General features: G+C 34.4%; 1 protein-coding gene across 8 annotated transcripts in view; it reads right to left on the bottom strand.

The window, feature by feature from the left end:
• Window positions 1-18,593, bottom strand: part of ADGRB3 (adhesion G protein-coupled receptor B3) — a 439,215-nt gene that overhangs the window by 154,065 nt on the left and 266,557 nt on the right. The window lies entirely within an intron of this gene.

Genomic DNA, 18,593 nt, shown 5'->3' with positions numbered 1-18,593 from the left:
CTATGAGTAGGAGGAAGAAAAGTCTCTGCTCACCAGGTCAAGTGAAAAATAAATAAATAAATAAATATGAGAAGCGTGGAACTACAAGAAAATGAATGTCATGGATCCCTGTCTTGGCAGCTGATTCTTAGATCCAGCTGAAGAATTTAATGTGTTAAATGCATTTATGTTTATTCCTGGGATTATTCTCCTGTGTCTGAAGCACAGGGGCTAAAGCAGGTACCCTAAGAGTAGGCTGCACAGGAAAGCATTCAGGAGTTTTGAGTATCTCCGGAAAAAGGGATTCCATAACCTTCCCAAGCAATCTGTTCCAGTGCTGTCATCCTCAAAGTAAAAGGGTTTTTCCTCATATTTGTATGAAATTTCCTATGTTTCAGTTTCAGCCTATTACCCTTTGTCCTATTTCTGGGCACCACTGAAAAGAGTGTGGCCCCATCCACTTGACATCTATTCACTAGATATTTTTACGCAAGTCTTCTCTTCTTGAGGCTGAACAGCCCCAGGTATCCCAGTCTTTCCTCCTAAGAGCAATGCTTCATGCCTCTCATTATCTTTATGCCCTTCTACCTGACTCTCCCTAGAAGTTCAGTTTTCTTTGAACTGAGGAGCCCAGAACTGGACGTGTTCTACATGTTGCCTCACCAAAGCAGAGCGGGAGGACAGCCTCCCTCAACCTTCTGGACACATGCTTTTTAATGAACCCCAAGATACCACTGGCATTCTTGGTCACAAGGGCATTCTCCTGGCTTATGGCCAACCTGTCACCTACTAGGATACCAAGATCCTTCTCTTCAGAGCTCCTTTCCACTACATCAAACCATAACTTGTACTGATGCATGAATTTATTGCTCCCAAAGTGTATGACTCTGCTCTTGCCCTTGTTGAACTTCATAAGCTCCTCTCTGCCTGTGTAGGTCTCACTAAATAGCAGTACAACTTTCTGGTGTGTCAGCCACTACCCCCAGCTTTGAGTCATCAACAAACTTGCTATGGGTGCACTCTACCCCTCCATCCAGGTCACTGATGAAGATGTTGAACAAAACCAGACTCAGTACAATCCCCTGGCAAACACAGCTAGCTACAGGTCTCCAATCAGATTCTGCACCACTCACTGCAATAATGTGCCAGTTAGCCAGTTCTCGATCCACCTTGCTACCCACTCATCTATCCCATACTTCCTAAGCTTACCTATGAGGATGTTGTGGGAGAGTGCTAACGTCACAGACAAATATGAGGTCTGCTAAAACAGACATTCAGACCGACTTATTTTGAAGTTAAATATATCCACAGAGAACTCTGGATTCTGTAATATTGTAATTAAGCTATTAGAAAGGAAAATACTAAAATGACAAAGAACTTCTGAGACAATTTTTTAATGCTAGTAAAAAATTCTAGTCTTATTTTATGATTCCTGGTTTCCCCGTATATATGGATATTAATATCTTGACCACTATAATACTCTTTTGAATATTATCTTAATGATATACAATTTGTTATGAGATGCTAAATGTACCTGGAAGTGAATACTCAAACTACATAATGCTTAAGTTCACACATAAGTGGTTACACTTTAGACATATTCAGTACAAATACTTTAGGTCACATTTTCATCTGATACACTTTAGTGTTGCTTGGCAAATTTCAAGCTACACATGCGAATCTTCCAGTATATCTATTAAAATGCATTAATTAAAGCATCATCTTTCAAGATGATTCAAGAAAGATTGCATAACCCATTCCAACATGAAGAAATAATGATTGCTTATAGTAGTGTTGCTCAATACCTGTTTCCAATAACTATTTCATTGTATATTAGTGTTCTATAGAGCTACCTCCTGTGGAAAGTGGAGGACTAAAAGTAATTCAGTACTGCTAAGATTTGACTTTTAACAATGTAGTATTCATATCCTCAGCAAAACAGCTGCCCCAAAAGCTTCTGAAGAAAGCTTTCTCTCAAAAAAAGTCGCTCAGGCAAATAATCTTTTAGTCAAAAGTAGCAATCTTTCATATCTGCTGTTTCAACAAGAGAAACTTTAAGAAAATAATAGAACTCTTCCCTCCTGTTTGATTTTGTTGAGTCAATTTAAGATCACTGTCATGGGTTACTTTTATGCAAACACAAACACTTCTTTTTTCCTGTAAGAAGTGTGCTTCCAGTCTACCAAAAATCAAGATCTGAAATTATAACATGCAGCGTATAATTAATGAATATATATATATATAAAAACATACCAGCTCTGGTGTGTTGAAATAATGAGGTCCTACCATTTGCACAGCACAGTTTTAAGTCATATTTATTTCCCTAGTAACTTTAAAATAGCCTCACTGAAGGTCAAATCTGACATTCGTATTTATGAAGGATATCTAATTCTGTTTCATTAGATGATACTTTACCAGTTTTTCCCAAATCAATTTTGACTCAAATAGATTACCACTTACTTCTTTGTCCTTCTCCACATCATTAATGTGCAATATTACATCTATGTGCCCTACTTTTGTCACTCATGCTCAGGAATAAATTCAGAATGAAAGTGGTACAAGAAAGGGTTGCTCTATTTTCTATTCTCTATCTATTTTGAAAGAGAACTTTAAAAGAGTTTAAATTGTGAAATTTAGCAAAACAAAGACAAAGTGATTTGAGAACAATGGTTATATCCAACAGCAAAATAATGAAGGAAAGGAGCAGTTTAACCTGGACAACACTAGTGCAAGGACAAGCCACAGTCTAACAGGTTTTGTGATGGAACTTTAATAACAGAATCTTATGATATAATTGCCTGCCCAAGCTGGTTGAGTAGACAGTGACCTGAGAATTTTTGCCCAGTCTTGCTTGACATAGTGTGAGAAAACGCTGAGATACTGTGTTGTTATGATCAGTCTCGTACTTATTGGTACTTTGATTTTTCCAGTATGCTTTTCTCCTGCATTATGTTGGAAAGACATCTGTAATACAAATTAATTCCGGTGCATGGAAAAATGATGCTGCCTGAGCAAGTCCACACCAGACTGATCCTGAAATAGTGCCACAGGCAGTATTGTAAGTATCAGCACATCCATCAGTGGAAGACATAGCCATAAGCTAGATCCAGCTTTGGGTCACGTCAGTCATGTTATGCATTTGACTTTGTACACATGAAACATGAAAAAAGGTTTTGGGGGGAAAGAGACAGCATGAAGGGTTGTTGCTCATTTTAAATGATACAGCTTGTGCTCCAAGCTGATAAATCTTGATTCTGCCTTCAACTGATTACTAAATAATCCTACAGATATGGAGAATATATTAATGTTCTTGGATATTATTTTAAGTGCACTTAGATAGTAATGGCAAAGATATGGTCTACACAGAAACATTATCTGAGTTTACTAGAGTGCAGATATGAAGTTCTTCAATTCAAGATTTACTGCAGATGAAACTGATCTAAATCCCTCATTAACGATGTACACAGAAATACTGAGGTTTTGTTTGTTTGTTTGTTTTATTATTATTTCTCACATAAACAGAAGTTAAACTAAAAAATCTGAAATGAAAAGGAAGGAATAGAGGAGAATAAAACAATATCAGAGATTGTTAGATTTTATTCTTTTTTTCTTGGGAGTAGAAGTCCAGATAAATAATAGCCATTCCTGCATCTGGGTGGGAAGACAATTTACTAGGAGAAAAAACACTACCATAGCTATTTTGCTTTCTGCTTTAATTTATTTTCTGCATTTATAAACAGCAAATCTTCCCTGACTCAAAAAACAGTATTGGGTATCTTATGTAGTCCATCATTTATGGAAAAAACTATATTTACTTAACTTGCCCCTATTCACTAGGGAGTCATGCTCTTTATGCTCTAAATTTGTGTTTGTGTTGTTGCTTTTTTTTTTTTTTAAAAAAAAAGCACAACAAAACAAACAACTGCATTGTTTAAAGACATTGTAAGTGTATCAGGAAGGTTTCAATATGTTTACCTGTTAATATAGCAATCTTAAGTGTAACTGTTTAACTCAATCTCATAATAGCTGTTTATCATCCTGGAGATTTTGTTCTGAATTATTTAGATAGTTTAGAATCTGTTGTCAGAGGCCAACCTACAGAAAACACAAACTGCTTCTCTTTATTTATCAAGATATCTTCACCTACACCCTCAAAATATGATGCCATATGGGGTGGGAAACTAGCAGTATTTCCCCCATTTTCCTAATATGGAGGCCAGGCCAAACCAAGAGGATACTCAGAATCCCAGGATGTTCCCAGGTAACTCCTCTTCCAGGGAAACAGGTTTCCCCTATCCAAACCAACCCACTACAGCTTTTAAGAACAACATCTTAGGGTTTATATTACTTTTTGTAGGTTGCTCCTGCCTAGCTCAACAAATGCATTGGGCAAGAAAAGGCACTTTTTGCATCTGATCAGTTTTAGGATAACCTGTGAAAGGCAGCACTCATAGACCAGTAATAAGACCAGCTTACCCTATGACAAAAATCAAGGGCTTGCTGAAAACCCCCCAAAAGGAAGCACCTCCATTTGTAGATTACTTCCCTTTCAGCTACCAGTCCTTAAATGAGACTAGGGAAGGGTGGATCCACCCCTTCTGGTCACACAGACAAATTGCTTGCACCTGTGGCACTAGGGCTGGCCATGTCTTCACCAGACGCTCAATCACTGCTTCAGGCCACAATCTAGCAGTTCCCATAGAGTAAGTCATAGTTACATTTTTACAATTTGTTCTTTTCCTGCAAATCTTTTTCTCAATAACAAGCCCAAACACAGCAAAAAGCATAAAGTGACAATATGCTAAGAAACTTTACTCATTTCAAGTACTGGTAGATTTTAGAATTGCCACCATTCTGAGTATATTGCTTATCAATGTGTAAACAATATATAAACAACATGTTCAACAACTAAAATGAAAAAAAAAATTACAGTAGATTCAGGAATATTTAAGAAATCCAATAACTCTCTCTCTTTTTTTTAACCAGGAAACACAGAATATTTATCTTGTGCACTAGAGTGCCAATGTTTAATCATGTCTGTTTGACACTTATGCATGCTTAAATTAGATGAGAAACAACCAAATTTCAGATATTCAAATTCTCAAAGCATACCCACAAAAAGATGAAGGCAAACAAGGCGTATTCATTTGCTGTGGAGAAACATAAGGAAGGCATAACTTAAAAATTGTAAAAGGAGAAGAAAATGAGAAATACAAGCATCCCTTGGAGAAAGAAAATTACATGTAGTTATTTGAATCACAGTCCTTGCTTAGATTTTTCCATGATGCTTTATAGAATACAACAGCAACAAACCTTTCTAGAATACAAAACCCAGAAAAATCTTACATTTTCCTAATCTATTAGGAAATATAGTAGCACAAATGTTTTACTTTTCTAATGATAGTACCAGATTTAGTTTATCTGCATACCATGTAGGTGGTAAAAGTGGCCACTAACAATTATTTATATAAACGTGTATGTATGTGTATCAAGCTACAAATTTATTTTGTATATTCTAATTTTCAGTCAAACTGAAATAATACAAGCTCTTGTTGTATCAGAAGCAATCTAGAGAGATGAGAAAATCTGTGTATTTTATAGCAGACAGAAAACATTATGATGAAATAACGTAAGATGATTTAAGAAATGCAACATGAACTGACATATCAGGACAAAGAATATTACTTACAGGAGCTTTTGCTGACCAGAGGAAGCAAATGTATATTTTTACTAACAGTAGTGTGAAAAGGACAACTTTATAGTAACTGCTTACTCAAGTTTTATGCTTTCTTCCCAATTCCAACTAAGGACTACACTTAGATTTTCTGAATTCCCACAGTATGAACATAGAAATAAATGGTACGGTAGTGCTAAATAATAATCTCTTTTCCTATGAATTTATCTCTGAAGTCACTGTCTACAGCCAGGAAAATATTTTCTCAATAGTCCTAATGACTGGAAGTGGAAGACAGGCAAGTCTTATGGCATTTCAAGCAGTTCTTCCTCTTCCACTGCTATGGACCAGGGACTAAAGAAAAACAGATATTTTGATTCTCCAGCCATTCAATATTTAAATTGCTCCTTTAGTCTATCCCTCTTCTGCATTTAGAAATTGACCAGGACCATTGGCTTTCTGACTGAGAGCCCTTCCCTCTCTAACAAACAAAATAAGTTGTCAGATACTAAATATCTAATACAAGATCGTGTACACACACATACAAACAATAAATCATTTGATCAGTACACAAGAAGACAGAAGCTGCTATTATTCCAGTCCATTCTACTAAAAAGAAACTTCTGAATAAGCTCGCTCCCTGAAAACAGACATCTTCACTCAGGGATTGCATAAAACTTTCCAGACAGCAAAACTGTACTTCTCCCACTGTAAATGGTAGATGGTCCATGAAAAGCTCAAAGCAGTACCTGTTAGTATGTATTTTAGTCAAAATATTTTCAGTTTCCAGTGAAAACATTACAGCATGGAGTTTTTGAAGTACTCTACTGTCACCCAGTGACTTTAAAAACAAACAAACAAAAAAAAAAACAAAAACAACAAAACACAGCCAATGCCCTAGCCTTCACCCTAAGAGCAAAATATTGCAAGGTTTGAAACGAGTGCTTTCCTACATGATGAATTACACACAGAACAAAGTTTGAACAACTTAATTATAAAAAAATATACTACAGCTGCTCTGGCCCATGACATCAGAGGCAGATGATGGTGGTATTGCAGTAGATGTTGAACTTTCCTCCAGCAGAGGGGCAGCCCGACCAAATGACATCTGACACAGAAGTGCATATGAAGCAAATTCCTCCATACAAAAAGAAAAAAAGACATCTGATATTCATCAGTGCTTGCTGAACACTTATGTAGACCAAATAGTTGAGATGAGAACACTGAGGTGGTCAGTGATAGCTTTCATCAGTGGTGAATGGTGACACATGCTGGTACAGACTCTTACAAGTGTGGCATTCAGGCCCTTGTTCATCACTGGCAAAAATGCAGAGCTAACAATAGAGACTATATTGAAAGATCATGCTTTGTAGCTGAGAATTTGCTCTATAAGATAGTGTGCTCTTTCAATTGGAGTTTCCACAGGAATATACAGGAGGCATTTTTAAAGTAACATGCATACATGCTATTATAATACTAAAGCTCTAGTCTAATGTTAATTAGAAACATTTTATTAAATTAAGTGGATATTTGCACTAGTCTAAAAACATACAAATTTGCTGCAGGACATGGCAGATTCACATTCTAAATTTTTTTTTTTTTTTTGAATAGGACATAAGAAGTGATGGAGTCTTGGCACATATACAAAGTAGTCAATAAAACAGACAAATGAGACAAAAACCACTGGTCATTGTCTTTTTAAAAAAATAAAAAATAAATACTTATTCATGGTTACTGTGTAATTTCTTTTCCATTAAAGACTTTCTGAATCAGGAACACTTATATTTTGGAAGCAAATGAGAATACTCTACTCATGAAGAATTGCATACTTGAGGGTAATTTCACTAAATACAGAGGATACAATTTGGCTCTTAAAATTAATTCAGACTGCTATAAAAGTCAAAGTTCATATTAAAAGCAAAACTGGCCTAGCAGAATTTTCAGGTAAAGCTTCCAGCAGAACTATTAAAGATGATACCAAAGATCTGCATACTCCAACAAAGAGTTGTTTTCATTTCATCTGGGGAATAGTCTAAGTAAAATTAAAAAAACCCTTTCTCTAAAGTTTAAAACTTACTTAAAATGAATAGAAAAATGGTATATGCTTCAGCAATTACTTCTTGAGGGAATATGTATTTTTAGAAATATAACAAATATAACATGAAGGATTAAGTAGATTTATCCTCTATGGAGAGGATACAATGACTAAAATCCTGGTATAGGCCTTCAACTTATTACATAACTATATAGGGTTGTCAATAGGTATATTTGCATTCAAGGCATGTATTTCCATTAAGAAATATTGTCTAGGCATATGTATGTATATACACACACAAATGTCACAATAAACATGTTTCTCTTGGCTGCCTCATGAACATCTGTCAGTTTTTTCCACACTGAATGAAGTAGATTTATATGAATGTGTTTGTAAGTATATAGTAGTTCTATGTTATATAAGTAGGTATTGTTAAGAGAATACAGTAGCCCCAAGTATTTTTACTTCAGCCTATGAAAGATTGGTTCTTTGTCATAATAGAACAGGAGTTTACATCTTGGTTCCTGAAATAATTTCAGCTTACAGAATTTGAGAAAGCTATCCTGTGCTGAGCTGCTTCCATCACAGCTAGGCTGCTAACAGTACTTGAAGAAGTTAGATGAGGGTAGTGTAGATAACATATTGACTCTGTGCTGCAGTATATTGCAGTGACTCGGCATAGATGTAGTTTGTTTGAAAATATTATTTTTCCTTTGCATCTAGAAGTTCTTGAAGCTTAGTGGCATCTGCAGTGATACTTGAAATATTGTAATCAACGTTACAGAACACTGGATAGGAAAAATCAAGGAAACCAGAAATAGTAAAATGTGGGATGCTTCTTCGTAGGTGTTATTTTACAGTTCATCACAAGTACAACACTGAAATGTTGCCATTAGTCACATATACTTGTTGCCATTTTTATGCACACAAGAAAGACTTAAAAAAGAGGAGAAAACCAAACAACTCCAACATCATCGTCTTGATCTTATTTTCCCCATCTCAAAAGCAGGATTTTCCTCCTTTTCTTCCCAAAAACATACACCTTGGGAAAGCAATATAAGATACCCTGAAAATGTGCTTCTCTTTGTACCCATATAAGCAGATCTGGAAGGTTTAAGGCTACATGACAGAGAACTTCAAAGTCTTATGTAAAATTCTTTAATTTTTAACAAAACCTCTCAGTATTTAAATCCTAACTATAAAAAATTTCAATTGTGTAAAGACATGGTGATTGAGTCACCATCTCTGGAGGTGTTTAAGAAACATGTAAATGTGGTACTAAGGAACATGGTTTAGTGGGGTAATATTGATGGTAGGCGGACAGTTGGGCTAGATGTTCTTAGTAGTCTTCTCCAAACTTAATGATTCTATGTTCCTGAATATTACCTTCCTGTGGTTTCTGGTAAAACTACTCAGATGATGTATGTTTATGCAGTCCTAATCTAATAAAGTGAGACATAGGTCTCAGAAGAATTTATGAAATGGTAAAACACAGTTCAGAGTTGTTTTTAGTTCACCAACAAATATCAGTATATTTTTGAGTTCCATCTGACTTTTAAAAGGCACCAAACATGCAGCAAGAAAAAGGTCCGGCTTTGTTCACATTCATCCTGAGATCAGAGAAATAGTTCAGAAGTTCAGACAAGATAAGTATAAAAGCCAAATGATTAAATAATGTGACAGTCATGACTGTCATCAGTCCTACTGAGGTATGCAGCACTTAAAAGCACTAGAGTTAAGTGACTCAATTTCTGTGAGTAGTGAACAGGGATAGGTAGGTGTTAGAGGGCAGTATTCACAGCAGCCTTGAAGTAAGTATACGCAAAACAATTAAGAGAAAGCTGTCAGATGTTTGAAGCAACACTTTCTAGGCACCTAGAGGGATTCACATCTGGTACCACTTTCCATGTACCAATACCTCTTGCATACAAGTGCCTGACCTGTTGCTTTTTAAACAGAACTATCAAAGAATTAGAAACAGTGCTTTGTGTCCCAAACATCTCATAAGGGGGTCATCTGGATTTTAGCTCCTCATACTCAGAAGTAGTTCAGAAGTAACTGTGAGATTAAGAAGTCTGGGTTTGAGGGTCTTTCTCAATCCACAAATTGTTGACTTGTGTTAAAGTCAACACATAAAAAACATGATTTATATGGCCAGAAAATGACAATGGGAAGATATCAATTCTAACCAAGTAATGATGCCTTTCCCCTTGTGTTGGAACCCTCTTTCAAGGATGTTTCTAGAGATTACTAAAGAGTCACATTATGAAAGAGAACTCACATGGATACAGAAGCTTTGTGTTCAACATCCAGCTCTATTCTCTCATTACTCTATCATCACTCTGGAAGTGAAACAAGCATATCTGGGTTTGTTCTCTCATTTGTAAAGCAGTATTATTTATTTATTTTTTTTTAACCTGATAGGTGTTACAATATCATTATCATCTAAACAGTAATAAGTACTTCTTTGAGCACCCCAGGCCTCTTGTGGATAACTTCTGGATAAGTAGAATCATTCAGAGAAAATGCACAAGTTGATCAGATGGGGAAATCACATGGGGTACAGTGCTGGTGCATTGTCATCAATAGTGGCAGTCCACTCCAACTACAAAAATTACCAAAAGGCCAAGAAATTAGTCTGACTTTCAGGTCCCTGATTGAGCTTTTACTGCCCACAGTTACAATAGTCTGCCTGTTGCTTATTTTAATTCATAAACACATCCAATATCACTGAATATGAAACCATAATACCATCCTGATGCAGTCTATTTCAGAAGCGCTGTATTACTAGTGCTTTGATTTGAGCATGGAGTTTTGCTGTACTGAATTTTTCATTGTATCTGTTGATGAATTTAGGTTTTGTTAAAGGCTTCTATATGGTTCTTCTGTAGCCTAACTGAGAAAGGAAACATAAAAGTAAAACCATAAATGAACCCCATGATGAGCAGTAAAACTATTAGAAATAACTGATTTCCTGTGAATGCAGATCTTAGTTATAACAATATCCAAAATTAAACTACTTCCTTATAACCATACATAGGACTTCTTACACCAGATCAGATCTCCGAGATTTCATATGACTTGTATCATTGTTCTCTGTACTTTCTTGAGACATACATTTTAAGAAAGGAATACATTTGGCTTTAAATGCATGCACATATAGCCTAGGATAGTATGTACATATATAGAGAGAGACTTTTTAACCACCTACTGAAGTTTTCTTTCCACACATATATAAAAAAAGAGACTTGCAGTTCATTAAAGCAAGAACTTTAATTAGGGAAACAAAAACTGTCAATAGTTTGAAAGATGCACTTAATGTGGAAATATCAAGCTAAACTCACATAGACTGAAGATAATGAAGCTACTTACACAACTAAGCTGAGTACAATCTATTCTGCTACATTAGGGCTTTGTTTTACATTTTTTTCCACCAAAAATTAGCAACAAAATTTAATCTATATTTCTCATAGACACAAATAAACCATCATTGACATGTTTCCTAAAACTCACAGGATTTTCACTCAACTGACAAGCAAGATAAAAAACATAAGTATTTGAAAAGTAAACTATATGTAAATAGCTAAAAAGACTGAGATACAAAGCACATAGTCTAGAGTACCAAAGGTATAAATCCAAATTAAAATTACCTGATTGCACAAAAGCAAAATAAGTAAATATTGAATTACTTGGTGTGCAGTCAACAGGCATCCAGAAAAGCGTTGTCAGATTGATATCCACAGATTGTAAAGCTAGAAGGACTACACACTGGAAAGTGATAATTGGAAACAAACAGAAAATACTTACCTGTGTATGCTTGCAGGGAAAACTCCAAGAGGAACAATCTCCAGAAAGAGATCCTTCCCCAGTGGCAGACAGTCCTTAAATGGAGTCTAGGAGAGGTGGAGCCAGGCTCCACCCCTTCCAGTCACACAGGTGAATTGCCTTCACCTGTGCTCCATGGCTCCAACCATGATCCAACATGTCCCATACAATTGGTAATCAGAACAGGTTTTTATAATGTTTGTCTTTATACTTGTTTTTCTGGAAATAAATAGTATCCTTCTGTTATTCATTGCCTTTTTAACACTCAAGTAAGTGTTCAGGAGTTTCCATGTGTTTCACTGATTATATTATTGCAAAACATATATTTCATTAATTTTACACACCCTTCTGGAAAGACTGAATAAAATGTAATTGAAAAAGAGAGAAAAAAAAAAAAAAAAAAAAAAAAAAAGTGATTTAATGATGATCAGAATTTATGACCTCTACAGCATCTTGAAGAAGGGGCTAAGATATCAGGTTTAAGAGACAACTGAGAGTAAACAGAATCCAAGCTTGACTGCATATAGAATTATTTAGTTAATGGTACAGAAAGCCAGATTATTATTTTAATATTTATAAGGCACAATTCATGGAAGTCTTGTTGTAACGTTTCTGATAATGTTTTATTGTTAATTAGTTTTCTTGCAACAGAATGCTGTCTGCTGACACAGGTAATCCCTACAAACAGGATGTTTGCACCTAAATGGGTTCTACTCTGTATGCACAAGTACTTTCTGTCTGGTTAAATTATTCTCAACATATGAGTAAATAAAAGCACAAGATCACTGAGAAAGAGAAATGGGAATGTGATGTGAAACGTTCTCTTCAAATTTTTAAGGTTTAGAAAACATTCTCATTTATATTAAGAACAATAGACAGTTGAAAGGCTATTTCTGGGCTAGTAGTTTTTAAGAACTGTTTTAAGAGGCAATCAAAAGTAGTGAGGTACAATTATTATTAATAAATCAGAAGTTTGTCTTCTTTATTTGTGTCATCAAGCAGAATCAAACTAGATTTTCTGCCTCATAAATTTCAAAACTCCCCATTATTAAGAAAATACAGCAGAGAAACCACACAGACAGAATATTTAGCCTGACTGATTCTTTGCCTGTATGAAATGATAAATGGTATATGCTTTTTTCTTTCTGGCAGGGACTGAAAAAGCAAAAGTCCTTAAAACCACCCTAAACTAGTGGCTATTCAAAAAAGGAAAAGGAAAAAGAAAAAAAAAAAAAAAAAGAAAAGAAAAAAAGCTGTGAAATCCTCTTTTCAGGAAGACATCATTTTCACATTTGCAGCAGCTTGCATTTTGAAAATGTCTCCTCTTAAACAAAACTAAACAAATTGACAAACATACAAACAAAGAAAAAAAAATAAGATGAGAAAATATTAAAAACACCAGCTTTGAGGTTGGATAGTGATGACCTATACTTCGAAATCAGCTAAAAATATCAGAAGCTTGTTCACATCACCAAAACACTGACCTGGGTGTTCCTTTATTTTCTCAGAAACAATTGCATTAGTCAAAATGAACTGCAATGTATAAGTTTAGACAAACTAGAACAAAAAAAAGGTTATATAGGTCACAAAATGACATTTGGATAACAGTTGGAGCTGGCAGTAACGCAGAGAGGTTCATAAAGAGGAGTATCTCTAAAATAGCATGCCCAGACTATACAGGAAATCCACATGTACCAAAATGTGTTAGAACATACCTTCCCACCTCTCTCCCTGTCCTGCCTGCTTCTTGCCTACAAATATCTGTACAGGCAACAATTTTGCTCTTCTGATAATACGTGATGAAATAGTGACACTTTTTGTCTGGGGTTTTGACATGTACGATCAGTCTTAGATACTTGTGCACATACACACCAGTCTTCCAAAAAATGACATAAATATGACGTTCATGCTTTTGCAAGAAGAGTGAAGCAAAGAAAATGGGAAGATCTTTTCCAAGTGTTAGATATTTTCCATGTCACAGAAAACTATGTCATTCTAGCAGATAGGTTACAACACCTAGTACTTTATCACATTAACTGAAATACTAATTGTGATAATTAGGCAATTCTATATTTATTATTTTAATAAGAAAGTAATTAAGGTAAATCCAGCATTGTTTTACTTCTACATTTATAATGGAAAATAAAGTATAATTCACAGTAAGTAACACTGTTTCATCTGTTCTCTAATGTAAATAGCATTAAGATCATGCAGAAATCTAGCATCAGGTAAATGTATATTGTGCTCTGTAAAGCATATCTTGCTGTGTAGTAGAATGAAGAAAATGAGGTTTCGTGTATTCATTGGTACAGTTGGGGGTTGTGAAAACATTTTATAAACTTTCTATGTCAAAGGTTTTAATCAGCTCAGGTAATGATGAAGTATCTGTGTGTGTGTATGGGTGCACAAACAACCGAAGTACTGAAACAATTGGATGCTTGCCTATTGACACACAAGAAAAAAGGAGAGAAGAGAGGGGAAGAATGAGTGATGTGCATTGAAAAAGAAGAGAAAGTGTTAACTTTTTCCTAGAACTTCTTAAGTATAATCTACTTTAAAAGACGTTAAACCATCTACTGAATACTACTGACTATAACCCTTCTTTAAGAATGCCTTTGTGAGCTGCATGATATTCCGTTGGTAAATGTGGGGGTCATTCATGTGAATTTTCTTTTGTTCTAAGGAAATATTTCCTTTTTTGGTGTGTTATTATCTGATATTTGTCATTTTTCCATGTTAATCTATTTTAATATTGTAGCAAAATCATAGCTTATTTTTGCAAGGAATTTCAAAATTGAACAGATATCAAAGAAAGCGCCCGTCAAAATTGTAAAAAGTCACTGATATATATGTATATGTATATATATATATATATATATATATAACAGTCAAAATTGCACTTATGTAGTATAATCCTACAGAATATCATTTTAAGTCTTGTAAAAATACTGTACTCCTTACATGATAATTTTGCAAACAAACCAAATTCATTATGAGTGATTCCGTTTTTCTGGTTCTGCATTGCTGCATAAATCAGAGTATGCAATCCTTTAATTATTTTTCATCTGAGTCTATAAAATAACTCCTGTATTTGTGCCAATTACTTTGGAGGAAATCTGGCTTTCAGTTCTCAGTCCAGCATGCTGTTTAAGCCTAGATTCTCAAAGGATCTGATAGTAGATGACTATAGCTATGTTAGAGACTGAACTGGTAGCAATGTGATGACATTTTGATTCCTATTTTTTCTATATGCTAAGATAATTATTTAATTTAAAGAATAAACATTTTGCACTGTTTCCAGAGAGTAATTGGGAGATGCATAGGAGAGGATAACCACCAAAAATTACATCATTAGGATAACAAGTAGCATTGGAAATCATTAACTGTTCATCCAGTGTATTTCCTTCCATGTAAACCTTTTAAAAATCCTGACATACATTTGTAATACTCTTATTAATGTCTAGCCATCAACCGCATTACATATTTTATTCATATTAGGTGGTATTATGTTTAATGTCTTTAATATCTTAAAAATATTTACAACCTTAACTGATTAAAAAACAAAACATTATTTTAAATATTTTAATTTTGTTTCTGAGACTTTCACTTTTATGGAAAAAATCAGTTCATATTAGCCATATTTCTTCAATCAACTGTCAGAAAATGTAATGTTGGTCTCTACTGTTTGTATTCTAAAGGACTTCAAAAATCCCAGCCCGTATGAGAGAGTGGTGACTTGTACTCTCAGTAATCAGGACAGAGATGCATTAAATACAGTAGCAGTAGAGTATATGGTAAACCTAGCTTTAGTATAACCCCTCACAACACAGAAGACAAAGATGTTCATATGCACTCTATGATTTCTCCATGAAGAAATGGAAAGTAGAATGAGCAGCCCATTTAACGATTTTTCATCTTGATATCTTGATTCTTTTACTCAGTGTACACAGAGCTGTTGATATTGAAGGAAATTCAGAGCATTACAGCCACAAATGCAGGCAGAGATAACTAAGGGAAGGTGAATTAAAAAAAAAAATCTCAAGAAACTGGTATATTTTCTTGTAGGTTTGCCACACATCAATGACAAAATGTACCCCTGCTATGCCAGAAATATTGCAGTGCATCTTTGTGAATACTGGAGTGTTTCAAAACATGAAGGCTTAATTAATCATGGGCTTAAACACATTTTGCACTGCACTGAGATTCTTCTCTGTACTCAAATTCTCAAAATAAATTTCATGAAAATAACAGTAATGACAATAGTCTATAAAAGTCAACCACACACATAGATGTATTTCAACTTTTTTCTTTTTTCTCCCTATGCATGACTTTCCACTAAATAGTCCATCCACAAAATTCTAGATTGAAGTGACCAGATTTTTGTCAGTGAGGACTTAAGGACAACGACTGACGTCATGAATTGGCACGTGAAGGTCTTTGCTTCCCTCTAGTGACTGCTCCAGGAAGTTTTTACTGAATCTGCTCACCTTGATCAAATATGGCACAGAGATACGGCAAAGGCCTAAGTATGTATTCAGATACCTGTATCAGTGAGATGCTGATACAGCATGGAAGATATATACTTGTGACAGCATTTGATAAATATCACAGATCTTAACTTGATGTATGCTTGACTTTTTTCTTGTGATGGAATTTTAGTTTTATCAGTCAGATACGATTTCAGAGTTGACAGTACAGTAACAACTTGGGGGAACACCATCTTAGATGCATTACAAAATATATCTCTATATACTCCAAATGTTTATTTTAAGATCATTTTGACATGAAATCACTGTTCTTGTAAAAAGACAACCAAGATTCTTTAGTTATCAGAATATTTATCATTTCAATTAGTTATCTGCATACTTTTGGAAGTAAAGACAAGAAATTTCACAATCTGTAAATGGTTGAAAATATCCTTTATTATCCTTTTCATATTACTTGTATTTATACCACCTGAAATTCCGTCTTTGTAGTGCAGACTGTAAATACATTTAAAAATAATGAGCATGTACCTGTTGAAGACCGTACACAGTATGATTTACTTATCAGAAATTTATGTACATTATTTCTTCTGCTATTCTCAAAGGGAAAGGAGAGAATGACAGAGTTGCACAGCTCTTTCTCACTTGCATACATAATATTTTCCTAATTTTTCACCTTCTTGGGTTGATGAGAAGATTTTTTATTTGTTTAACTATGGCATAATACAAATACCTTTAGTTCTCTGGCACTACCTCTGTCAGATAAACAGAAATAAATTCTTTAGGACTGTCAGAAGTCCTGTTCTCATCATAACAAATGAAAACAAAACAAACAAACAAACAAAAACAACAACAAAATATAAATATATATAAAAATGTATCTAACCTTCCTTCATCACAGTAGGAAAATGATAATCAGTTTTGAGAATAGCTAGAGATCTTTCTCAGTTAAGCTTGGGAGTTTGGATATTGAACTCTGCTGGGATTTTGGGTGACCTCAGACTAACAACTTTGTCCTGTTTCCTTTTTCCCCCTAACTTTGAATGAGTGAGTGCAATACCAACCTTGTGGTAAATTGCATTGACATCTACATATAATGCACTATTTAAGTTACACGGTGTGTGAAAGGTTGAGAAACTGCCTCGGCTTTAAGCATCCTATGTACTTTTCAAAGCTGAACTGGATTTTAAACAGTTTTCCCCTACAAGAATCAGTCGAAGTCCAGCACTATAATAGATCAGCAGATCATGCCGCCTTCCTTGTTTCCTTTACCAAGGAAAACAAAGATAACATTTTATTTGACTTGGTAGAATCCATGACTTTTTATGGAAACATAAACACAAACCCAAAATATGACCAAATTATTTGCTGTTGTCAACTTTATTCAGACTGTTTAATGATCTTCCCTCATTATATTCTAAAATCTGTCAAAGATAATTTTAAATTAAATATTTAAAATTGATTATGAAAATACAACCACTGGTTCTTTTTATTACTATTTCAGAATCATAATTGCTGACTATTGCAAGAAAACACTATTTTTAGTTTCCGGGAATCTGTATTTACATAAAAGCAATAAATAGCAATTGAGTTCTCAACAAATGGGTTTGATTAATCACTCAGCAAAAATTAAAAAGAAAGTGAACTTATTATCAAGAATTAATTTAATTTCCTCTTCTTGCCATAAATCTCAGCAGGTCATGTAAGCATGTTCATGCCAGTGTAGGTGTTAGTGAAGAGCAGTGTTATAAAAAAAGAACTAAATTATAAATTCCTCCCATGTATATTATGATTCATTTTCTATGTGACTTAAGCAAAGAAAAATCTGGTTTGATTCTTTTTCAACATAAAACCACATCATTTTATATCATATGTTATCTACATATTTCAATGCTAAGTACTCCTGAATTACAGAATAATCTTATCAGTCTGTAAATTTAAATTTGTTTTGATAGAGGTTTTATGTGGCTTGTCCCCTTATCTGATCTGATTCAAATCAGTCAAAACATTTTAGTTGTCTGCAAGGGATTTTGGAACAGGCTTCTCATTCCATATAGTTATAATGAGAAAGTTATCTCCAAAGAATATGATTCTGCAGCATCTTTCAATTCTGTATTCATGACTTAAAAAAAACCAAAAAACAGAAGACTATGTAATGTGCTACTATACGGACCCCACTACATCTAGCTCTTTATAAAAGTTAATTCTCCAGAATGCATTTGTGCTTTGAGTAAGTTCATTATCATTAACTCTTTCATTATATTTCACAAATGAAAGCATAGAAGCTAGAACAGAAAGTAAATTTTCTGAAGTTAATAAAATAATCAAAGCCTCAGCTGGTATACTATACCTACACAAATTACTTTCATTAGTTTTCTATTGTAATTACATAAAAAGCTTATTTCTTCCTTATTTTCTTTCCTGGTGAATAAAACACTGTGACTGTAAAACAGCATAAGGTAAGGAGAGGCTACTATTCATATCTCAAGAAGTGAATTCTGACTTATGGTACTCTAATTATTAGATTACCACCATCAGATATTTTGACCTGAGTTGCATACAGTGTCACAGGTTACCTAGATTTACCTGTATCCAT

This window comes from Excalfactoria chinensis, chromosome 3 (genome assembly GCF_039878825.1).
Source record: "Excalfactoria chinensis isolate bCotChi1 chromosome 3, bCotChi1.hap2, whole genome shotgun sequence".
Lineage (NCBI taxonomy): Eukaryota > Metazoa > Chordata > Aves > Galliformes > Phasianidae > Excalfactoria > Excalfactoria chinensis.
This window is presented reverse-complemented; position numbering and strand designations above follow the sequence as displayed.